Source organism: Falco punctatus, assembly GCF_963210335.1.
Source record: "Falco punctatus genome assembly, chromosome: 3".
Classification (NCBI taxonomy): Eukaryota; Metazoa; Chordata; class Aves; order Falconiformes; family Falconidae; genus Falco; species Falco punctatus.
This window is the reverse complement of record NC_137582.1, coordinates 30,897,788-30,919,453: the sequence shown is the minus strand read 5'-3', so window position 1 is coordinate 30,919,453 and position 21,666 is coordinate 30,897,788. Positions and strand designations below refer to the sequence as shown.

General features: G+C 42.2%; 1 protein-coding gene across 7 annotated transcripts in view; it reads right to left on the bottom strand.

The window, feature by feature from the left end:
- Positions 1-21,666, bottom strand: part of CFAP418 (cilia and flagella associated protein 418) — an 88,802-nt gene that overhangs the window by 33,367 nt on the left and 33,769 nt on the right. For all 7 annotated transcript variants that reach the window (XR_013926779.1, XR_013926780.1, XR_013926781.1 and 4 more), the window contains exon 1: positions 1-21,666. This exon is cut by the window's left edge and continues 15,775 nt beyond it; it is cut by the window's right edge and continues 33,769 nt beyond it. The gene's annotated coding sequence lies outside the window, so the exon portion shown is untranslated.

Below are 21,666 nucleotides of genomic sequence, written 5' to 3'. Positions count from 1 at the left end.
GGTGGTGGAGGAAATCTTTATGTCTTCTTTCTTCATTTCACTTGATTTTGTGGGTAGCTTGAGCACTGACTTCTCCAGTTCCCCTCCACACTGTCCAAATTGATCTGTCCTTACATTATTTCACTTATTTCAGCTTCCAGGCTGCTTCCATTAAAGGCTGAAAAGGACACAGATGAACACAGATTCATGGAATGATTGTCCTGTCTGGTTTCAGATTCCAGATTACCTCTTGTCCCCCAACTCCGCATCCAAGGCACTCACAGGAACTGACTTCATGCTTCTGAGGACCAGACAAATCTGGGGAGGAAACAGGTTGGTCAAATGAAAAAAAAAACCGCAACAAAACAACAACAAAACAACAACCTAAACCCCAAAACGGTTCTCCCAAAAACCCAAAGCAAAGCACAATTTCAAGAACACTGGAACTGCTCTGTGACCTTTCACAGGTGGGAGTTGAGGAATTAAGGAAACCTTAGAAAACTGAGGTCATGTCTGCTCAGCCTAGACATTAAAGATCCCATGGTGCTTTACGTACTAGGGGAGGATATACCCCTGTGTCCTGACCAAAATGTAAGCTTTTCCACAGAGCAAAGGAACATACCATACTCTGATTAGAGGCTCTTCTCCATCCTGGAAATGTCTGCATTTTGATGATGCAGCTTTTGCCTCTGGGTAAACACACACGTGTGTATACAGAAGGTCTTGGTTATTACAGGGGGCTTTGCACAGGAAAGCAAGATTCCCATGTTTGTACAGAGCATTAACAGGCTTATGGCCATGCTTTGTGTAGTATTTTGGGATCCATTTTTAGATAGTCTTCATTATTTATAATTAATATGAAGGGGTGGCCAGCAGTGCAAGCAACAAGTAACGGCTGTTGGGCTTGATTGTGCAGATGTTCTCATTTTACACAAGGGCAGTCCTTTTGACTTCATCAGAACTGTTAGCAGCATTTACCAATATTAAATTCAAGTTGGGAAAATAATTTAGGTGAGAAAAAGAATTTGCAAGTATACAGTTAAACTTGCAAGAATATTTGCAGAGCGTAGCTTTGATTTATCATTAGTGTTTGCCAAGTTCTGTGCTAATGGGTCAGAATTTGTCTCTCCTATTTCCTAATTTAAAAAAATCCCAACACAATTTTATTTCATCTTTTAAAGCACTTTGACTCTAGGGATCAAAATAGCTTGGACTTCTACGCTAAGTTATACCAGAGAATAATTTTTGTTGCACTGTAGCATGGAGTTTGAATAGTTGCTGTTTCAACAGAAAAATAAAAACCATCCACTTAATGTGTAATTAATAGTTTGGCATTTCCCTAAGGCTTTACCCAGGACCCTTTCTGTTTCTGTTTTGTATTACTGAACTCCCTTGCTAAATATTTCCAGATCATATAGATTTAGATAAGACATGTTCCAGAACTTATAACATTTTTTATTTTGACTTTTACAGTATTTATTAGTGTAATGAAAATAATACTTTGACAAGTCCCCAAATAAATGGTAATATTCACCCCTGGATAGCTAAGTGAAATGTTCAGTGGCTGTAGTCCATGGGTTATTTAACTGCGCTTGTATTGGAGACATAAAAAGTATGACAAAAATTTTAGTGCAGATCTCTTAAAAACCCGTGACCCTCTCCTTTGACCAGGACCATGATCATGAAGTTTGAGTAACACAGGAGGACATTGGCAGACATGAGAAATGCCACTAAAATCCACAGAGCTCTTCTGGGGGTACAAGGAGGCCCCAGGATTGGGACCTAACCTACTACTGTGATCCTTTTGAGCACCTTTGTGGCATTCTCCAGGACCACTCTTACCTGCTTCTTTGCACAATGAAAGGGGTATGAAGAACAATTTGGCAAAACCCTGTAACTCAGAAATGGGCTAGCTGGGAAAATATCAGAAATTCACAGATATCAGAAAGCCAGTTATGATAAACTGATATGAACTCCTGCATTCCTAGAGATAAAGAATTTAATCCACATCCACCAATAGGTATGAAATTATTGAGGCTACTTTTATACTCACTACTATGTAAATGTGCACTACTTCTGACGAGCATAGAATGGCCCATTTCTGCATAACAGATTGTGTGATTAAGGCCTGTAAAACCTTAAAGGCAACATTTGTCATCTTTGTTAAGCTTTTAATACACTTCTGAGACTATTCAAAAACTAAGGAGCCTTTGGAATCCAGGCTGGAGCTCAGGACCTGTGTGCATACCAAAAGAAGGGTTTTGTAGAGCAATCTGGCCAAAATGAGCACATTTTCTCCTTTATGGGGCAGAGCTCAACTCATGGCTCCCTAGCCGGTATCTTCACACCACAATCTTTTCCTGGTGTATGTGAGTCAAGTGGTCTTTACTTCCACTCCCTTTGGTCACCCACGCAGGCTTACAAATAATTTTTAAGAAGAAAAACACCAGTTCAAAACCAAGAGCTGATCAGCTTCTTTTTGGGAATATTAAAAAATGATGTTTCAACATCCCCCAAACCAAATATTTCTTTTGCTAAATGAAAAGTTTCAACATAAAAAAGAATTCATCCATTTTTTAATCCCAGCCAAAATTATTCTCCCCATCGTGACTAAAACTCATTTATTTGTGCTCCTTCCAAAGTTCAGTTGATACATTTATTGTTTGTCTAAAAATTTTCCAAGCTGCACTAAGTTTGCTATATGATGCCTTCATATCAGCAAGGCTGAGTGGCACAAGAGTGTTTTCCTGACACAAACACCTGAAGTATTTTCAGTAACTAAAAAGTATTTTTCTCTTGTTGGCCCTTCCAGACCATGTTGAGTATATGTTCAAATTTTCATTTCCTTGGAGCATGCCCACTTGTTTGTTAACATATTCACAGGATTGGGTGTGATTTGTTTAATGGGAAGCTTCATAACTGGAAGAAATTCCCTGCTGCCTATCTTTTCCCCACATATGCTTCCATGTGTACCTAAAGGGTATGTATCTGACTGCACAAACACATGGAGAAGTTCAAGTTTCATTTGATATTAATTCTGAGCACACATTATTTCTTTCTTCAATATATGGAAGAGCGATCAGTTCCTTGTTTGGTATCACTGCACAGGCACTGTCTGACACCATCTGGGAATGATCATAGCCTCTATGACTGGAAATCCCATGTTTTTACTCTGTCTTTCCTAAAAATGTGTGAAACTTCATGTGCTGGTCCACACATTACCTCAGCCCTTTGCACATATAACAGCCCTGCAGAACTCTGTCTCTTTTCAAAAGCCATGCACCTTGCAAACTAATTGGATCTGAATATAATGAATCTGAAAATAAATTAGCCAACTCTCAAGTCTACCATCCACCACTGTATATCCAGGACGTCCAAATTTTATAATCTCTTCCTTTCCTCTGGTTATTTTTTCACTACAGCTGCCATCATGTGATGGATCAGCAGTGATACATGAAGTACATTTCTTGATGATTAAGAAGCTAAGTGGTGGTAAGTCATACTTGCTTATTTCTGTGTATGAAAGATTAGCAATACTTTTGAATTACTGAAGGTCTCCTTCAAAACTGAAAGAAGATTAAATCTTTCTGATTTAGTGTGATTAAAATAATAAATGTAAGATTACAGTATGATTAAAAACCTGATGCATGGCCTGCCAGTACAGTTAATATATTACCAAGTCTCCTCCCAAACACAGTTTCAGCATTCTTATATTGATGTGATGAAAAATGCTATTGGCATCTCTGTGCAAGTTACGCTTTCCTTGTTTTGCTCTGGTATCTGAATTCCTCTAGGGATGATGGGAGGAATTTGGGACTCTCCTGTGGGTAGGTGCAACAGGAAAATGACTGGGAAGGGAGCAGAGATGTAAAAGAGAGACAGAGTAATAGCAGTAGGAGAGGGCTGGGAGGGGAAAAAAATGGCAGGTATTGAATCCCTATTGAGCAGGTAAAGGAAATTTCTTTCCAAGCAATCAAGCTACCATTCTATGGTATTTTCCAAAACTCTTTATCGTAACTGCTGTTACCTCTAGCCTGTTTAAATGATAACACCTCCCATGACTTCAGTGGGAACACAATAAAGTGAGCTCTAAGTATGGCTGGAAATCTCACCTTTTGTTTTTAAGGTTATATGTTCAATTTACACTGGCCATGTGCTCAAAGTTGGAGCACATTCTTTTTAGCTTCCAAAAGGAGAAAAAAAATCTCAAAAATAAATGCAATTATTCCTGCAAAAGCAGCAAGATCATAGTTGACCAAAAAAGCTGGCTTCTAATCCATAAAACTGATAACTCATTTAGTTGAGCTCTCTGAATAGGGCAAAGGGAAAGGCAGGATGGAATCATGTCCAGATTTGCTTAGACCTGGTAACAACACAACTTGGGGTAGCTGTTGTCTGAGTCTAACTGAGGAAATATGACCTAGGGTTCCTCCAGCTGCAGATTTCTTTGGGGTTTGGAGCCCTTCGTTCAACAGCCTTTTCAGAAGCCTTGTCCTACTCTCATTGACTCTGCCTTTGGAGAACAGCTGAGGGCAGGGGTGGGTAAAGACATGTTAGGAGTCAAGAAATCAGAATCCTTTTTGTTTATACTCACATCTTGTTTTTCTGCCTCTTCCATTTATTCACGTTGCAGGCATGTTCAAGGGAACAGCAATACTTCATGGTACACACTAACAGATGAGTTGAAATGGATCTTTTCAAAAAAGAGGTCCATGCAGTTTTCAAATAACAGCCAATTAGACATGCTCTATAGAACTAACTCAGCAGAGAGATTAAAACAGATCCGGGGGCAGCCATAACTTAAGAATACATGCAGAATAACACAGATGAGCAAGTGGTCAGCATTTTTGACTCCTTTCTGAGCCCTCCAGCCTTGCTCTAGATATGGTGGCACTGCCAGGATTTTTGGCAAGCCATAATTTTTGCAAGTGGGCTTGGGGAAGGACATACTGCAACAAAAATCTGAAAACGCTTGAACAACCAGATGCATGGTTTACTCTGGTAGAGTTTTCCCTGACATCCTAAAGCTTGACTGAAATCTCTGAGTAAAAAAGAAGTGATGTCTGAGCATGGAAGTGGCCAGCAATGTGTAACACAATCATGGGAGAGGCTTGAGGGGAGAAAGAAAGAAACTTCGCTGGATGCTTTGCTACTGTTTCCCAAGCAAAAATACAATGGCTTCTATGCTGATCATAATTATGCTGTTATAAATCTACTGATTTCTTCTGTGTTACCTTGGATTTACAGCATTGTAACAAGCCTCACAGTCTTTTTGGGTCTGCTGCTGCCAAGGAATTGTATTTTCTTACCAAGGCACACTCAGGAGACCTCTCTCTGCATTGTCACCCAGCAAATCGTCTATCTTCTGAAGATGAAGCACGAAGATACAGCATGTCCAATTCCTGCTTCCTTTAAGGAACATTCCTTATTTAGTCAGGGTTAGGAACAAAAATTTGGTTCTAATTGGCATCTGATTGTGCTTTGCAACCTTCTATTTTGATTTTGAAGTTTTAGGCTAATGCCTGACATTCTAGCTCAGTCATTTGACAAACTCATTGGCTTCAACAAGAGGCTTATGTGTATCAGAGCTCAGTCACAAAGCTATGGGCTGGAATGGATCACAAAGTGTTCCACCCCATGTACCACATCAGGTTTCCATGACAGACACATGTGTCTAGGTTGTTCTTAAAAGATCTGCACTGTCTTCCCTGGTAGGTTGAAACTCTGTTCCACTGCTCACTCTGATCACCTCACAGACTGATAACTCTTTCCCTCTTACCCTGCATCACTCTGAAATCTTAACTGCAAATCAATTTTTCATCCTTTCCTCTGTGGCCACAGAAAACAGTTCATCGTCTATGTCGCTAGTAGCCTTTTTCATATTGGAAGACCGTTATCATATGGCCTTCAGTCTCCCCTTTTCTAGACTAAACAAACCCAGTTCCTTCAGCTTTTCCCTCACAGGTCATGTTTTCTAAACCTCTTAACATTCTTAGGTGGTTGTTTTTTGGGTTTTTTTCCTGTGTAAGAGGGAAGATAGTTGTTCTGGGAAAATTATTTCCCCAGCATTTGGCCATAGTAGGTCCCTGCTGTGAGATGGTTTCTTCCTTCCTAGAGAGTGTTACCCACTCGGGTTGATGCTAACCTCAAGGTCTCATGTTATGTATTGTCAGTGTCTGTGACCTCTGTGTGGTGTCTGAAAGTAGAAGGGTGAGGAGGTATTAGTGAGTACTGGTAAAGTGTGCTAATGTGTGCTAAGTTGTACAGATCTAGCATACAGATGACAGATTGACTGAGAAGTCCACACATTTCATGTTTCCAAGAAGCCCATCTCTAGGAATCCCTCCTTAAAGAGGGAAGTTAGGTGGTACCCTTCTCGGGAGACCCGAGAGGATGGACCCAATGGAGTCATGGAGCATTGGCGCTGATGATCTAAACTAAGAATTTATGTTTGTGTTGCTAGAGGGAAAGCTTTCCAGAAACGTATTTTCTCCCTCTGGCTTTTTCCCCCCTCTGACCTCATTCCAGTAGTATTTCTGGAGGAAGAACTGGTCAAGCTTGACCCAGGAGTCCAGAGTTATCTTGACTCTCCTCTAGCCTGAACATGCAAGAGTTCTATATTCTACTGATTTTTGTACCTGAAGCTTGAACCCCTCTTTTCTCTGTTACTCATTTTAATGAAACGCACCGGAGAATGCAAGGATGATGAAAAGTCTCCTGAAGTCCAGGATTTATTTTGTTATAAACTAAGGGATCCCAGCCCTGGGATCCCTTAGACCCATGGCTAGTCAAAATAATGTGGGAGGTTATATTAGCATTATCACATTTCATTCCAATGGAGGTGGAAGACTGAAAAGTGTCTTCAAATATCTCCAAATCCGTTATCATGTTTATTCAGCATCATCATCACTTATTGCCCCTAATTCGATACATCACACTTTCCATCCTTTCTGAGTCTGGCACTGCTGAGTGGCTGCAGTCTATTGATTCTGGCTTGCGATATTTCTGTGACAATCACACAGCGATTACTCTAATAATTAACATTTGCCATAGTCTTAAATGCTGATGGGAATACAAATCCTTATAGATTCATCCTACAAATCTAGGCTTACCTCTTAATTAGCCCAATTAATTTCTGCTGACCTCGAGTCCTGTTTACACTGGCCATGACAAAGGACTTTACCTCTGCTAGAGGACAGAGTTAAGCCTACTTCCAGCTGCGATGGCTTATGAAATGTTTTCACAAACCTGTGTGGATAGCACCAAACTGTGTCAGAACCACATTTACAAACTGCATTCTCCTCCAGGGACTGGAGACCCAGTTCAGAAAAGGCTGAAAGAGCCACTTATGTCATAGTTTACACTGCCAGAGCACAAGGCAAACACTAGCCAGCGGGGTGCAGCTACAAACCAGCCAAAACCTGTCGGATGCTGTGTTAGCTGGGAATAAGGAAAGCACAGGCACTGCTTCTGCCCTGACTGTGAGTCTCGGTGGGAGGATTTGCCGAAAGGGGAAGCCTGTGGGGCTGACCGGGAGGACCGAGCTGTGAAGGAGCCAGTAGAGAGGTACAGTCATTTTTGCAAAAGGTAGTCTAGCAGTGGACGTCCTTTGACCTTGATGGGTTGATCACATTTCATTGCCTTCCATATACTAACACAGGAGGGAATTTACTCAGGGGTCTAGAGATATTCCAGAAAGCCATCAAAGAGAAGACATGAATCCTTGTTCAATCCAGCACCTCCTGGATACATCTGCAGACCAACTGCCTGGATCTCCAGATTGATCCTGAATTGTTGCCAATCCCTTTTGCAGCCTGGAAGAAAGTCACAGACTTTCTGGACCAGGCTATTCCTTCAAAATAATTTGTATCTTCTATTTTGCATGTCAGAGTGATAAACACAGTCATACCCATGTAACATTATCAGCACCAGGGCTTCCTAAAAACGGCAGAGATCCTCCTAAACTTATGCCATTATTTTATGATTTTTACCAATTTCCTGGACATTCAGAGGGTGTTTACTTTCCCATTTTAAATTTTTACAGAGTGGAGATGCATATCACCAGGCTGCAGTCTAATGCAGCTAATTAAATAACGCCATCCACATTCACACACAAGAGCAGCCAATTCAGGAGCTGCTAGCAGTTCTGCCACAAGCTGAAACACCACATCCTTCATTTCATTACATTAAAGTGCAACTTGCTAAAAAATACTGTGTTTTTTTTTTGTTTTGTTTTGTTTTTTTTACACCACTGGTAGGATTAGAACTTGCCTAGTGCCTACATTGGCAGCAGGAAGGATGTTTTTTTTGACGGATGTGTAAAATAAAAAACAGTTGTTGACGATAGCAAGGCAGTTCAGCTTTCTGCCATGAAGAATAGCTTCCAGAATCAAGAAAAATGTGAAGTCTGTGTTCTGTGTTCTTTACCGATCACTGGTGCAGGATGCTATGGTCTATCAGTTGTTAGCACAGACCTTCAACAAATCACATAACTCTTTCAACCTTTCTACTTTAACTGTACAAATGAAAAAGTAACTGTAAATCTTGTTGACAATTACTTCTATATCTATTGGCAGGCAGTCAACTTTGGCCTGTACAACATGGGAACAGTATGTGCAGCACAGCCAATGCCCATTAATTGTCTCTTCAGTTTCTCCTGCAACTTGTAAAGCACATTTCTCCCAGGTGATCTGCTTCTCTAAACATTAGTACAAGCTTGTCTGGCACAGAATGCCAATAATTTATGAGTTAGATTCTGCTTTTCAGTAATATTTACAGTGTGCTCTGATGTAGAGCACATTAGATTCTTTAGGTATGGATGAAAATGTAGGAAAAGTGCTTGGTTTTTGTTACCTTCAAGAAGTAATTAAAAAATTACTCTCATTTTTCTGTGAACTATTTCATCAGCTGACAGATCCAGAGCCCATTTTCTTCCCCAGCCCACATACGCATGCTCCCTAGTGAATGCCATAGGGATACAGTGGAAGCAGCTTCCAGATACTTTCCCCTCTGTGGCACAGGACTGCTCTCTGGATTGCCTTGTCATCTCGACTCCTTGATGTACTGCTGTCCTGCTTAATGACTGCTATTTTAGTTTCTGTAACTTCTCCAAGACCTCTCCCACATTTCTGGGAAGGGCGCTGTGACAATAGGCAATAATAACTGCTTGGCTGCGATGGATACTTTTCTAGTGGGAACAGTTGACCTCTCACTTTCTACTTCTGAACTAGTCTCTCAGTGCTGAATGCTTTATAACAGTTATTTAATGAACAATCTCTTCTCAGCTCTCCCAAAGACTTAATAGCAGAAGCTGTAGCGAGATCTCCTATCATCGTCCTTTTTTGTTCCAGAGGCATTGCTGAACATGCACCAGTATTTTATGTAGTGTTGTTACAGCTAAATCCAAGTTATGCACAAAAGCAAATGTCGAGGAGCAAATACAGCATGAGTTCTACCTCTTTAACACTCCTCAGTGTTATTGTACAGTTTAGTCACTGGAAACCCACTGAGGCTTGGAATACATTAGGCTATTCTAGTCCTGTTAAGTGAAGGTTCAAATTATTGTTTAGTCGTGGAGTTGAATTAAGTCTTCCTTACAATTTTAAGGATCACCTGTGATCTCAGGCTCTTGGGTCTGGGGTTTGGAATCAGACTTGGCTGTTGTCTTTCAGCAGAGTCAGAAATAAATCTCATTTTACTGTGGAGGAAACAAACCCTATTTAAGATACCCGCAGTGTATAATTTCCCTCATTAAGGAACCTCCTCTTCATCAGCAATGCCCTTCCTAGCCCTTCAGCTGCTTTCTGCTACGTTGTTAGCAGCCCACTCCTTTCCAGCAGCCTCTGGAAGGTTTTCAGTCTCTGGCAAGGTGTGGCTGCTTGCTGATTTCCAGAAGGAAGGCATGGTAACCTTCCCACTGACTGTCACAGGGACTCGAGCTACAGGCAAAAAAGTTTCAAGGAAAACCGATGGACAACCTTCACCTAGTTCTACTTTTATTCTAGTATGGCAGTAACGCCGCCTCTTCAGAGACTGTCACACTTGTACCCTTTACTGTGTTGGTGGAAGGTAGTGTTGCCCACAAAGCAAGCTGAAAACCACCCTGGAGTTCACTAAAAGGATCCTGGCCTGCTTTGGAGTGTTTTCTAGCAATTTTCTAGTCTTAATGTCTAGATAATGCTGTGCCAGGCACTGTATTGGGCCTGTAGTTACATCAATTCACAAAAAGGCGTTTTCTTACCTTTCAAACATGAATAATCCAGTTTAAGTCTGTCTGAAGACCTGGGGATGCTGGAAAGGATGGACGGCTTGCTGTTGTGGTGTGTCCTTTTGTGCCTACGCTCAGCTGTAACAGGAGATGCCATGGCACCATCAGTGGGATCAGTCAGCGAGATCAGTCAGAGGGATCAGTTAGGGCACAAGCTGCTGGTCGGGGTGAAGCAGGCTCCTGCCATCCCGCTGGGAATGTAGCAGCAGGCTCATTCCTCTGCGTGCGTGTGGTAGATTTATCTCCCCCAAGACTGTGCACCTTTTTCACGAGACCTGAGAGATGGAGTGACGGAAGCGAAGCGGTGCAACGTGTCTGACACCCTGCTGACCCACACAGCCCAGCTCTGCTGCTGCTGCCTTGCCAGAAGCAGGGCAGGCAGCCCCTGCCTTGCTGTCCCCTCAAACAGCCCCAGACGAGCCAAGAGGGCTTTGCGGTTGTACCCACACTCCACGAGGAGCTGTGAAGACCTCAGAGATGTTAGCTGGGGTGCTGGAGATGCCTGCAGTGGCTAGCCAGCCTGAAGGCACTGCGTGCGAGGGGTGCTTGGTGCTGCTCACAGCTTTGGGCTGGCTCTGCGGGGATGTTCTCCTGCCTGAAGCAAGGCTCTGGGCCTCTGGCATACCAGGGCAATGCTTGTTATGCCCGTAGCATCCAGTTTGCCACCAGAACCAGTAAATAAGAGAGAATGGACACAATATTCAGTCTCTGGGGAACTGCATTTGCACTAGTGAAATATTTAGCCCAGGATGTGTTGATGCTTCTCAGACTTGTATATGGGGCTGGACAGAGAAGATACAACTGGATTACAAGGACACCCACATACCTGGGAGGATTTTCCTTCTAGCTTGGCTGGTTCAGCTGAGCAGATACAACTTTTGTTGCCATGCTCAGCCTTGGAGTTTAGGTCACTCTTCTGAAGAGCAGCTCAGGCTCTTCTGTCCCTCTCTGAGGATGGCTGGAGTCCTGCACAGAGGTTGCTGGGCATGTTCATTAATACAGTCTGTCTGAACTAGTGTATCCTAATGAGAAAAGAAAAGTACTTATCCTGCAGAGCTCTGTCTGTGCACAAATACCAGGAATCCCAATTGCCTTTTTTTTTTCTTTTTTTTTTTTAATTCAGCAACACTCAAGTAACCTGTGCCTATTCCAGCAGAAAGGTCTTCCCTGCAATATCTCAAAACCTCATTTGTAAGCCTCTGAGCTGACAAGGTGAGCAGAGCTTTCCTCAGCCCTCCTCCTTCCCCTGCCTGGCCTGCAGGTGATGTTGGACAACCTGCATAGTTTCTCCCAGGGGGTGGCATGACACCCTGTCCTGGAGCATGCTGCCTTTCTGCTCTGCATCCCATGAAAAGGCAGGGAGAAACTTGCCCATGGTCACAATCAAAAATCTCAGTATGAAACTGTCCTGCTCAAACTGGCACCTAGAAAAATATGGCTTTTCCAAAGGTGCCAAATTTTTACAGCTCTAAATACTCTCCTGGGGAATTCTTGGTGCTGAGCATCAAAAATGAAACACAGGAGGTCTGAGTGATCCTCTGGAAGGTTGTTTACTTCTGATATTCACGTCTCTATTATTGAGTTTATTCCTTATGAAGGTGGTGGGGATTAACCCCATTCCCATCTCCAAAACAGGGAAATATATTGTAAAATCAAATTTTCAATGCTGATATTGGCTTAGATTAAGACCAGAGCTAGTAAAAACAGTTATTGCAGCCTTCAGATAAAATAACTGATACGCAGTAGCTTTCCCAGATGTACAGGCACGAGGAGGACGGCTGGATTCACATATTTTCTCACACATATCTGCTAATGGAGGAGTCTCATGTCCCACCGTAAATGTAAATATCCAGTAATGTTACGTAAAGCTATGGCTTTCCCTGGAGAATTTTTGCTTCATAAATTTTTGGCTGCTCAGGATGGAGGCAATCTTGCTCCTATGTGTTAAGTAGAAACAGGGCCTATTGCTGTCAGACCGCTGCACCAAAGCCTTAAGCAATAAGGGATATCTTATTAATGGACAGAGAAATACAGTTGCCATGTATTCTGAGGCTTAGAATTTAAAATGTGCTTGAATGTCACCTTTGAATAAGGTACTGCCGCCTGTCTATATTGTGTAACACAAGACAGGGTTATTGCTTCACCAGAATACATGGGAGCAGTTACTGCAGCCGTGGCCTGTGAGGTTTGCTTATCACAGGCTTGGCTTGGCCTTAGGTAGCTCATTTAAGCAATGCTGCATGACACCTTTTTCCAGTGATCTGAAACACAGCAAAGGTGTATTTCCCCTTACTGCCTCTGACCTGGCTGAGGTTTGCCACAGAAGACATTTATCTGTCACTGGACATAAAAGCATCGAAGGATCTGGTGCTGCTGATAAATTTAGTCTTTTTGTGCTGTTGGACACTTTCTCATCTAAACCTCCAGGCACTAATTCTGCTTCTCTTTTGTTAAATTACTTTGCTAAACAAATATAAACATTTCATACAATCCTGACCTGATTTTAGATGATACTTTATGTAGCTCCAGGTTAAAGACTGACTGACAGTTAAAGACTGCTCTATCTTCAGACATCTGTTGACTGAAAGATGACACGCTCCAATTGTGTAAGGACCCCTGGATAAATGAGACTAAGTCTCACTGCTTAGGCTGGAGCTGGCAGCTTTCTTTCTGAGACACTACAGGACGTCTTGGTACCCTTTCCAAGCGATGCAACCAAGTTGGGGAGCTTTCCAAGTAGGAAAACACATCATGAGCTAGATCAGCAGTCAAGATCCATGGAACTGGTGTGGAGGAACTGGATGTTGTTTCTAGCCTAATTCCAGGTATGGCATCTTCAGAAACCTGGATGAGCTACCTACACATGAGTCTCTACCAGCAGAAGGACTTTGTCCAGAAGTTTGAACTTCATTGCTCATCTAGAGAGATGTTTATTCAGCGCACTCTGCACTGACCCTGTGGTCTTTGCGAATGTCACACAAACACAAAGCAAGCCAGTTTGTTTGGCAGAACAGAGTGGGGGTGATGTGTCAAGGAGCAGAGAGATCCTTTTGCACCTCTATCAAATATATCTAACAGGGATTGTTGCCTCTAGTAAAAATACCACTTAGAGATGACAAACAGCACACACGCACTTTACAGGTTAAATATATGCATCTGTAATAGTATCATTCTATGGTGCTTATAAACATCCTGGAGAACCTAGCTGAAATTTATGATATGTGCAATACAGTGTTAAGGCATCATTGAGGCACCACTGTTTTAAAAATCTGACATCCCCCTTACTTGCAAGGCTAAACTGTTTTAAATTTATTTACACCCCACCATTTCCTTAGGGACCTGTTTTCCATAAACTAATGAGGCACTGGTGAAAGAGCTTTGCTGTTATTTCTGGCAGAGACCATTTTGACTCAGAGGTGTACTTCACTGTTTTTTTTGCTTCAGTAGCCCAGTGCAAATAATAAATAGGAGGAAATACATCATGTTTTTGAATATGGGGGACAAGTTACAGGACTGCAAAAGGTTAAACAAAGCAATTACAAGTTGAAATCCATAGTATCTCACTTGTCCCCACAATTTTTCATGCCTTACCCTTTACAACTGTTTCAAAATTGCATGTATATTTTGTTGATCAGCAACCAAGGAGCATGCAAGTTTGCAAAACGGAAATAACTAGACCAATATTCCTCATCAAGTCCGAAGAGCTGATATCTCATTCCTCTTTCCTTGGCTAACAGTGTGCCACGCAGCTGATCTTTCACTTCACATTTGAAATACAAAAAGACTGGGTGCTGCTGAAACATTCAGGCCTTTCTGAGCAAGGGATAAGTTTAAAGTCAACTTTAGAAGTAAAAACCCAAGACTTCAGTGGATTTTCTAAGTACTGAGTGGAGGTTCTATAAAGGGGCTGGGCACTGCAATGTATACAATGATTACACTGAATTACAAAATTGCATCCAATTTGCAAACTAATGGACAACAATGTATGCAAAAATATGTAGTATCAAAATCAAAGCCTTTTCTTACAAAACCATTTCAATATGCACTTCAGTTATTCACATCTTTGTGCTAAGGCCCATAAATATGTAAAATGGATTTACCCATAAGGGAAAAAATTGTTAATATGAGAGTGATTACAACTGACTGCTAGAATATAAACAGTACTTTGCATTAGCGTATTGATCTGAAAAAAGTCAAAACGAGTGTCTATGATTAATCCCAAGGCATACATCTCTTTCCAATGACACATGAAAACATCTTGCTTTGCTTGTGAACACAAAGGACGGGCACGCTGTTCTCCTTGGGCACCCAAAGCCAGCTGCCCTTTGTAAGGGATTGCAGTTTCTCTGTGGTCACAGGGGAGAGAGAGGTGAGGGCAATTAGTGGCTGTGAAGATGGGCTTCTGCTCCCAGTTTGCTTGTACGGAGGATGGACTGACTGACCGGCTGCAGGGGACCTGGGCTGCTCACCTGGTGAGGGGAGGTGAATACTCACACTCCCTCCCAAGGTTATTAACCTTTTTGGCATTTGAGAAGATCATGGTAGGTAGGAATGACATAATTTTCTCAAAGCCAAGGAACAAACATGCCAAAGATGAAACCAGAAGATGACTGTCCTGATTTGCTGCTCACATACTTTAACTAAAAGACCACCCTTTCCTGGGGAGAAGGAGAGGTCATTAGTAAACACAGGAGAGGTTATGTGCAGAAACAGTGATAAGCTAGAGCTATAAAGCAGGATTTGCTTGTTTTCTTTTTTCCCCCATTCATCCCAGTTTTAGTCTAGTTTCTTTAGGTACTGAGGGGAATATAGTCCTTTAGCTGCAAGCCCTCATGAACGTAGAGCAACCAAATCTGACAGAGGTGAAGGTTTCAAGCACTGGACACCCCTGTACATTTCACAAGCAGAGGTAGCCAAGAGGAAGAAATCTACACGTAGCCAAAGCATCAATGGATGCAGTTTCTACAGAAATACTTCTTTCTCTGACCTTTCTTTTGCTCATGGTGTCACTACAGTTGTTACTGTGACATGAGGGTATGCTGATACTTACACGTTAATAGCTGCTCATTTACAAAATTTATCTCAGTAAAATTCACCTTGGGGCTGAGATGAGTATTAAGGCAAATACTAAAAATTAAAAGTAATTGACTTAAAAAATAACTGATGATGCTTGAAACTCAAAAGTATTAATCAGTATGAGCAGCAATGGATTAGGTGCATCATGTTTTGACTTGTATCATTTGTATATTGTATCCCTGAAACATGAATTTTTAGTAAACTTGAGGATAACTTTTCACACTGAGAATTACCACTGCAAGATGCTTCTGAATTGCACTTGAAAGAATCCAGTCAGTGATAAGCATAATTTAATTCTGTTGAATTAAAGCACATTATACAAGAGTACTGCTAAAAAAAAAAAAAAAAAAAAAAGAGTTCAGTTTTCTTGTACAAATCACTAGGTCTTCTTGTTAATCCACCCTGGTAGCCCAAGTTTAAATTTTCTATGTGAACTTGTTCTTTCTTAAATCTTAGAAGGTGATGAGGTCCCACGTTTGTAAAGCAATTCAGACTTTCCATTTCTTTATTATGTGTGTATGACATAAAGCACTTTCATGTACAAAGTAAATAATGGCTTTTAGATATAAGCAGTCAGATTTGTGAATTTAAATATTATTATATATTTATAACTGCAACCAGATTATTTGATAATGCCTATGTCTGTCTACTCTCACAAAACGCGTGAGTGTTTTCCTTTCATTTTATGATGCTGTATTGCACCTACATGTGTAAGCACTTGAAAATATGTTCACAGATGTGTAGGCATGATGAAACCCATGCTCATCGCTTACAGCAGGGGACAGACCCTTGACTTGAGCATGCTGTTGGTCAAATTTGCTACCAGTTAGGAACAGAAATGAGTTTTTATACTAAATGCGCTGAACAAGTCAGGTAGTGCATTTGGCCAAGGGTGCCTACAACCAGCAGCAGCCAGGTACCACATGCCCAGCATGGTGCTTTAGGGAGGCTGCAGCTCCGGCAGTCTGGCAGAGCTCAGACAGGTGCTGCAGATGGGGAGGTGGGTGGGCAGAGGCAATGGTGAAAGTCACAGCAAGCCCCCTTCCCAGCACTCCTGCTTTACCTTTGGGTGCATGCTCGCTCTGGTGAGCACTGCACCTGGGTTTTCCTCTCTGCTCTGGTTCAGGCTCAGCCTGTGGGAGGGAAAAGGAGAGAGAGCTTCCTCCTTGGGTCTTTGTTCTGACTAGAGCCAGAGGGAAAGCAAGATTTGGTCAGTTTGGGAAACAGTCTCTATCCCAGGCTGCCTGTTCTTGCGGCTGTGCTTGCGCTGGATGGAGATGCTGGAAAACAATGTGAGCTGCATTGTCTGCAAAGCATGCACTTGTGTGCACACAGGCACACATGCACACCCAGGTGCCTCTTCTTGCAGCCAGGAGTTTCGTTGCAGAAGCCAAGGCGAGATGAGAGTGGGGCAGGAAGGGAGAGCAGGACCACCACTTTAGTCAGCAGCCTTCAGGGCAGAAACAGTAAATGCCTACTAAAGCTGCCCAGCAAGCAAAGATACCAGCAGGGTGGACAAGGTGATTGTGGGGTTATTCAGGAAAAAAACGGGTACTTCACAGACTTGTCCAGGTCTTACCTCAGCTTGTCATGCGCAGTGACCCTCCACGCCCCTTGTAATGCTTATTTTTGGTTTTTAACAATTGCCTGCTCTGACTGACAACAGCACGGCTGGAAAATGGGTCTGCTTTCCTTGCAGCCCCTTCCTGCGGCCCCAGCCCCGTCCCGCTCGGGGTGGTGGAGCGGGGTGGCCAGCGCAGCGGGACTGCCACGAGTAGGGGATTAACGGCATCTGACTGTGCTCCGGGCCGAAAAGCCGCTTCGGTGGGACACAGGCTGGGCTGCACTGAGAGGCAGAGAGCACCTTTGGGAGATTTACTCCTCTGCTTAGACCCTCATAATTTTTTTTTTCCTTACCTTTGCAGAAAAGCAATGCCATAAATCACAAAAAAATGCCTTAGCTGCTCACAAGGAAAAATCATTACCTGCACGTTCTCTGCATGCATACAGCATCATATCTACATTACAGATGTCACAAACATGTCTTAGAATCAGGCTCCTTTATTTTTTCCAGATGCCAGAAAACCAGCTCTGTATGGCTGTTCCTTAAAACATACTTTTACTTAAATAATGGTGTTCTGCTGAACAATGGTGCTCATAAACAAATAATAATGCTCAAGACCCACTTTGCACCACTTTAACTGACTACCAAAGACACAGAGAAGTGATGAATTTTGCTTGCAGGCTCTGCCTTTTCTGTGCTTTATGGTATAATTCATGCTCATGAAAATTGTGTGGAACAGGTTATCAGATGTGGCAGTATTTTTTCCACCCTGAGTAAAAGCTTTGAATTTAATTTGGTTGTATTTTGAAACAAAGCAGCACTGAGCTCAAGAACCAGAATTTTGAACATCAAAACTCCTGAGACTTTTAATTTTAATAATTTCAAAATTTCATAAAATTCTCTTGAAAATATTGAAAAAAATCTCTCTGAATGCATCTTTTCCTGTATAATGTTCTACTTCTGGAAAATCGGAATTTTCTGGGAAAAAAATACCATCTTTACATGTTTCAGTTAACTCCACTAGACATGAGGAGGGTCATTTAAATCTCTGGGAAATACTGTACATTTCTCTGCAGAAATTCTGAAATTTTATCAGGCGATTTATGAGCAACCACTGTCAGATGCAAATAAAGGGAAACATAGGCCTGCGCTAACAGTTAGGGGATGTCCATCTTGGCATTTTTGGAGGAGATAAGTCCTCAAAGCTTTCACCTCCATCCTCCATCTTCCACCCCCCTGAAATCATGGCTTCCTTGCTGCCATTACTAGGTGAGGGTCAAGCTGATAAAACAACACCTTGTGAAAAATAAAAAAAAAAATGTTTAAAAAATTTCCTTCTGAGTCTCTCTTCCTGTACGGGGACAAATCACTTCTTTTTTCTTTTTTGTGCTCCATTTCCTTGTCAGTAAAATGGAGTGTGTGATGCTGGGCCTTATGTGAAATGGTTTAGTCTCTCCTAATGCAAATTCAACGTTTCTTGCAGAAAAAATGTGCCAGATCCTCTGCAGGTGTGATGCAGAATGGGTCAGACAACCCTGTTGGGTTTTGCACACAAATACCAGTCTGCCGAAATCCAGATTTCTGCCTGCCTGCTCAAACTAGTTTCAACCAGAATGAAATTGCTGGTTAAAAGCAGCAAGAAAGAAAAAGACCCCCACCCATCTGCTGCGGAGAATGTTATTAAAGAGACAAAAAAACACTGCAGAAAATTCAGAGGAAATGAAACATTGCGCGGCATTTGCAGCAAATAAAGCACCTGTAGGAAGCCTCCGTCCCAGGAATCTCTGCTGAAAGGTAAATTTATTTAATAAGATAAACTGCACTATGTTGTCACAAACCACAGTATAACTTCCAGTCAGAAAAGATTAAAAATGCCACATGTGCTCACTCTTGCCTTAGTAATGGCATATTGTGCCAAAGAGACCTAAGCCCGTTGAAACTGGCTCGGAGATGGGAGTGCAGTGTAGCACTGCTACAGAGAGCGTGAAGGGCACTTTTGTCACTGATTTACCCTGTTTTTCAACCCTCAAACCCCAGCATTTACCATGACAATACTACCCCACATGTGCACGGAGTGCCACAGCTATCTGGAGCATGTTGTTAAGAAAACAAACACATACCAAGACATGTATGTCATGTGGACTTGTATTAATTTTACAATGTTTTGAAAGAAAAATATGCAGAACACTGCAATTCCTCCTTCCCCTTTCCAAATTTTGTTAGTCATCTGGGAAGTCATCCCTGTGCTATATTTTTCTGGGACCTGTTCGCATCCTTCCCACGGCCGGGTGGGGGATGCTGGAAGAGGGCAGTACACCCAAGGGATGACTTGTGGACCAGCCTGGAAAGGTGATCGTGAGGCATCCATACTCCTGCTGCATATTTGTGCAGTGTTTCCTCCTCTCCAGGTTTCGCTTAGAGCTCTTATACTCACAGGCGTTTTTGCAGACAATGCAAAGTCTAATTTGGAGTTTTGGTGTGGCATAAATTTACGTTATTCACTGCGTGCACAAAAAAATACTCCATGTTTTTACTGCAGCACTGCTGTTCACAGCACGCACTCAGGCTTGGCTTTCTAGTAAGGTTCTCCAGTTGTTGACAGCCTGCTCAGAAATACTCTTGTGCCCACAAGACTAGCAACCCTGTATTTTTTGAAGTCATTATCTCCCTGTTGGCCTAAATCTAGGTCAACTGAGGTCTCATTTCAATGTTTTCAAGACAAACATATGGAAAGAGATTAATAAATTGCATTCCTGAAGTTGAATTTTCTTAATGGGTTTGCAGCTTATTACAGTTCACAAAGCACACCTTTCCTTCACTCCAGAGAGCATTACACCAACTCACCAGGTCTTTTTGTAAGGGTACGAGAACTTCCAAATCATTAAAAGATGTTACTGTTTGTGGTGTGATTTGTTTCTGGAAGAGTATCAGAGATTTCACTAAGGTAGAGTGGCTTCCTCGGATCCAGACAGTGGGTGATCCAGCAGCAATTTCTGAAAGAGGGGATGTGTCCTGAGCACATGGGTGGGAATATTGGTGCATGCTTTGGTTACACCAAAGGTCTCTTGGTCCATCCTCTGTTGTCTCAGGAGACCGAGGGCCTCCAGTCATTAGAAGCTCCAGAATGCATTCTGCCAGCTCTACATCCACATTATACACACAGACCTGCAGTACGGCATGGCTGAGGTTAAACAGGTGCGTAACAGGTGGAAAAAATAATCAATTGCATGAATGGCAGAATTGTACTAATGCAGCTTTTTAGATATTTTTAAAAATTGCTTCTACAAACTTGTGACCATTTCCGATCTTAGGTAAGGCCTTAAGATCAGAGGGAATTTCTGTGATCAGGCAAGTGCAGAACGCTCAGGATACTTGTTTTTCAGCCCACGTTCAGGCTTGCTTGTGCATTGCTGCATCTGCAGCCCCAAGCAACTTCCATTAGCTTTAGCAAAGACTGCTTATGGTTGCATGCCACAGAATTAGTCCACATTAATCTCACCTTTCCCCATGCGAGCTTTAAAAAATGCAAATGAAAACAGTTGAGAGAAAATACTGGCCTTCTGGGAAAAGGACAGGTTCTGCCTGCTGGTCCCAGAGGGAATATATAACACCAGGATTAGAGTTACTAAGGAGTGGCTTAATGAAGCTGGCTGGCTCTAAGCTGGTCATGGTTGTACACATGGGAATAGTATCCACGTGCCAATAGAGCGTGGCAGTCAGTTGTCTTCAGCTTAAGAACTGATCAAATAAAATTATAATGGTGTCTTCAACCATTAATTTACCACATTTAATTTATTTCAGTTTAAGCAAAGTATCTTACATATAGATGTAGGGAATAATGTATGATAAGTCCATTAGAAGGTGAATCTGATGAACGATGTTTGCTTATGTCCTGAGCCAGCAGAAACTGGCCTGTGAGAAAAGGATGTCTCTGCAAAGCAGTTGACTGTCAACTTCTTCAGCTGAGAGACTTCAGGTAGTCTTGCTCAGCTACATCACTGCATATATCCTGGCGTTTAAACAGAGCCATTCCAGGGCCTGCAGCCTCAAGGGAATGCAGCAGCATTCCTGCTCTCACAGTCCTATCAGGCAATCACTTTCTCAGTCTGAATCAGCTCCATTTTAAAGCAGTTTGCGCTCTTTAGAAGTGCATGCCAGAACCTCACTGCCATCTGACAGTTAAAACCTTGTCATTACCCTAATTTGTGTATTCATGGCTAATTTTAGACCAATTCATTCTTTTGTTATCTTTTAATCATCTTGTCTGCTGCACAGCCTATGTATCTCTAACAGCTGCTCCACAGTCTTATATATATCTAAATATAAATTAATATTGATATATTTTTTATCTGCCTTTTTCCCCTCTTTTCCTCCCTGCTGATTCCTCACAGCCCTGCCTTGCTTTGCTGTGCACTGGCCTTGTCTGCAGCTGGTGCTGCCTGTATCCAAGGAAATGGCACTGCCCTGCAAAAGTGCTCAGCTGGTGTCATTCCCAAAACCACCACAAACCTCTGGGTCAGTACACCTGAACGCATTTTTGCTGGAAAAATCCATACATCTTTCCTCAGCCTCATGAGAACATGGCATAGTTATCTACAGCTACTGTTCTGGTTCAGGTGTTGTCACATAACCTCCCTGATGATTTGGCAATAACTTTCATAATGGGAAAAGAGAGACCATTTCCATAGCTGGAGAAAGCGATCTAATCTCTTTTCTGTGACGCTGGTTCAGAGAGCTCAGCTGCACTCCTGCCTTGGAGAAGAGCTGGTAGGATCCAGCT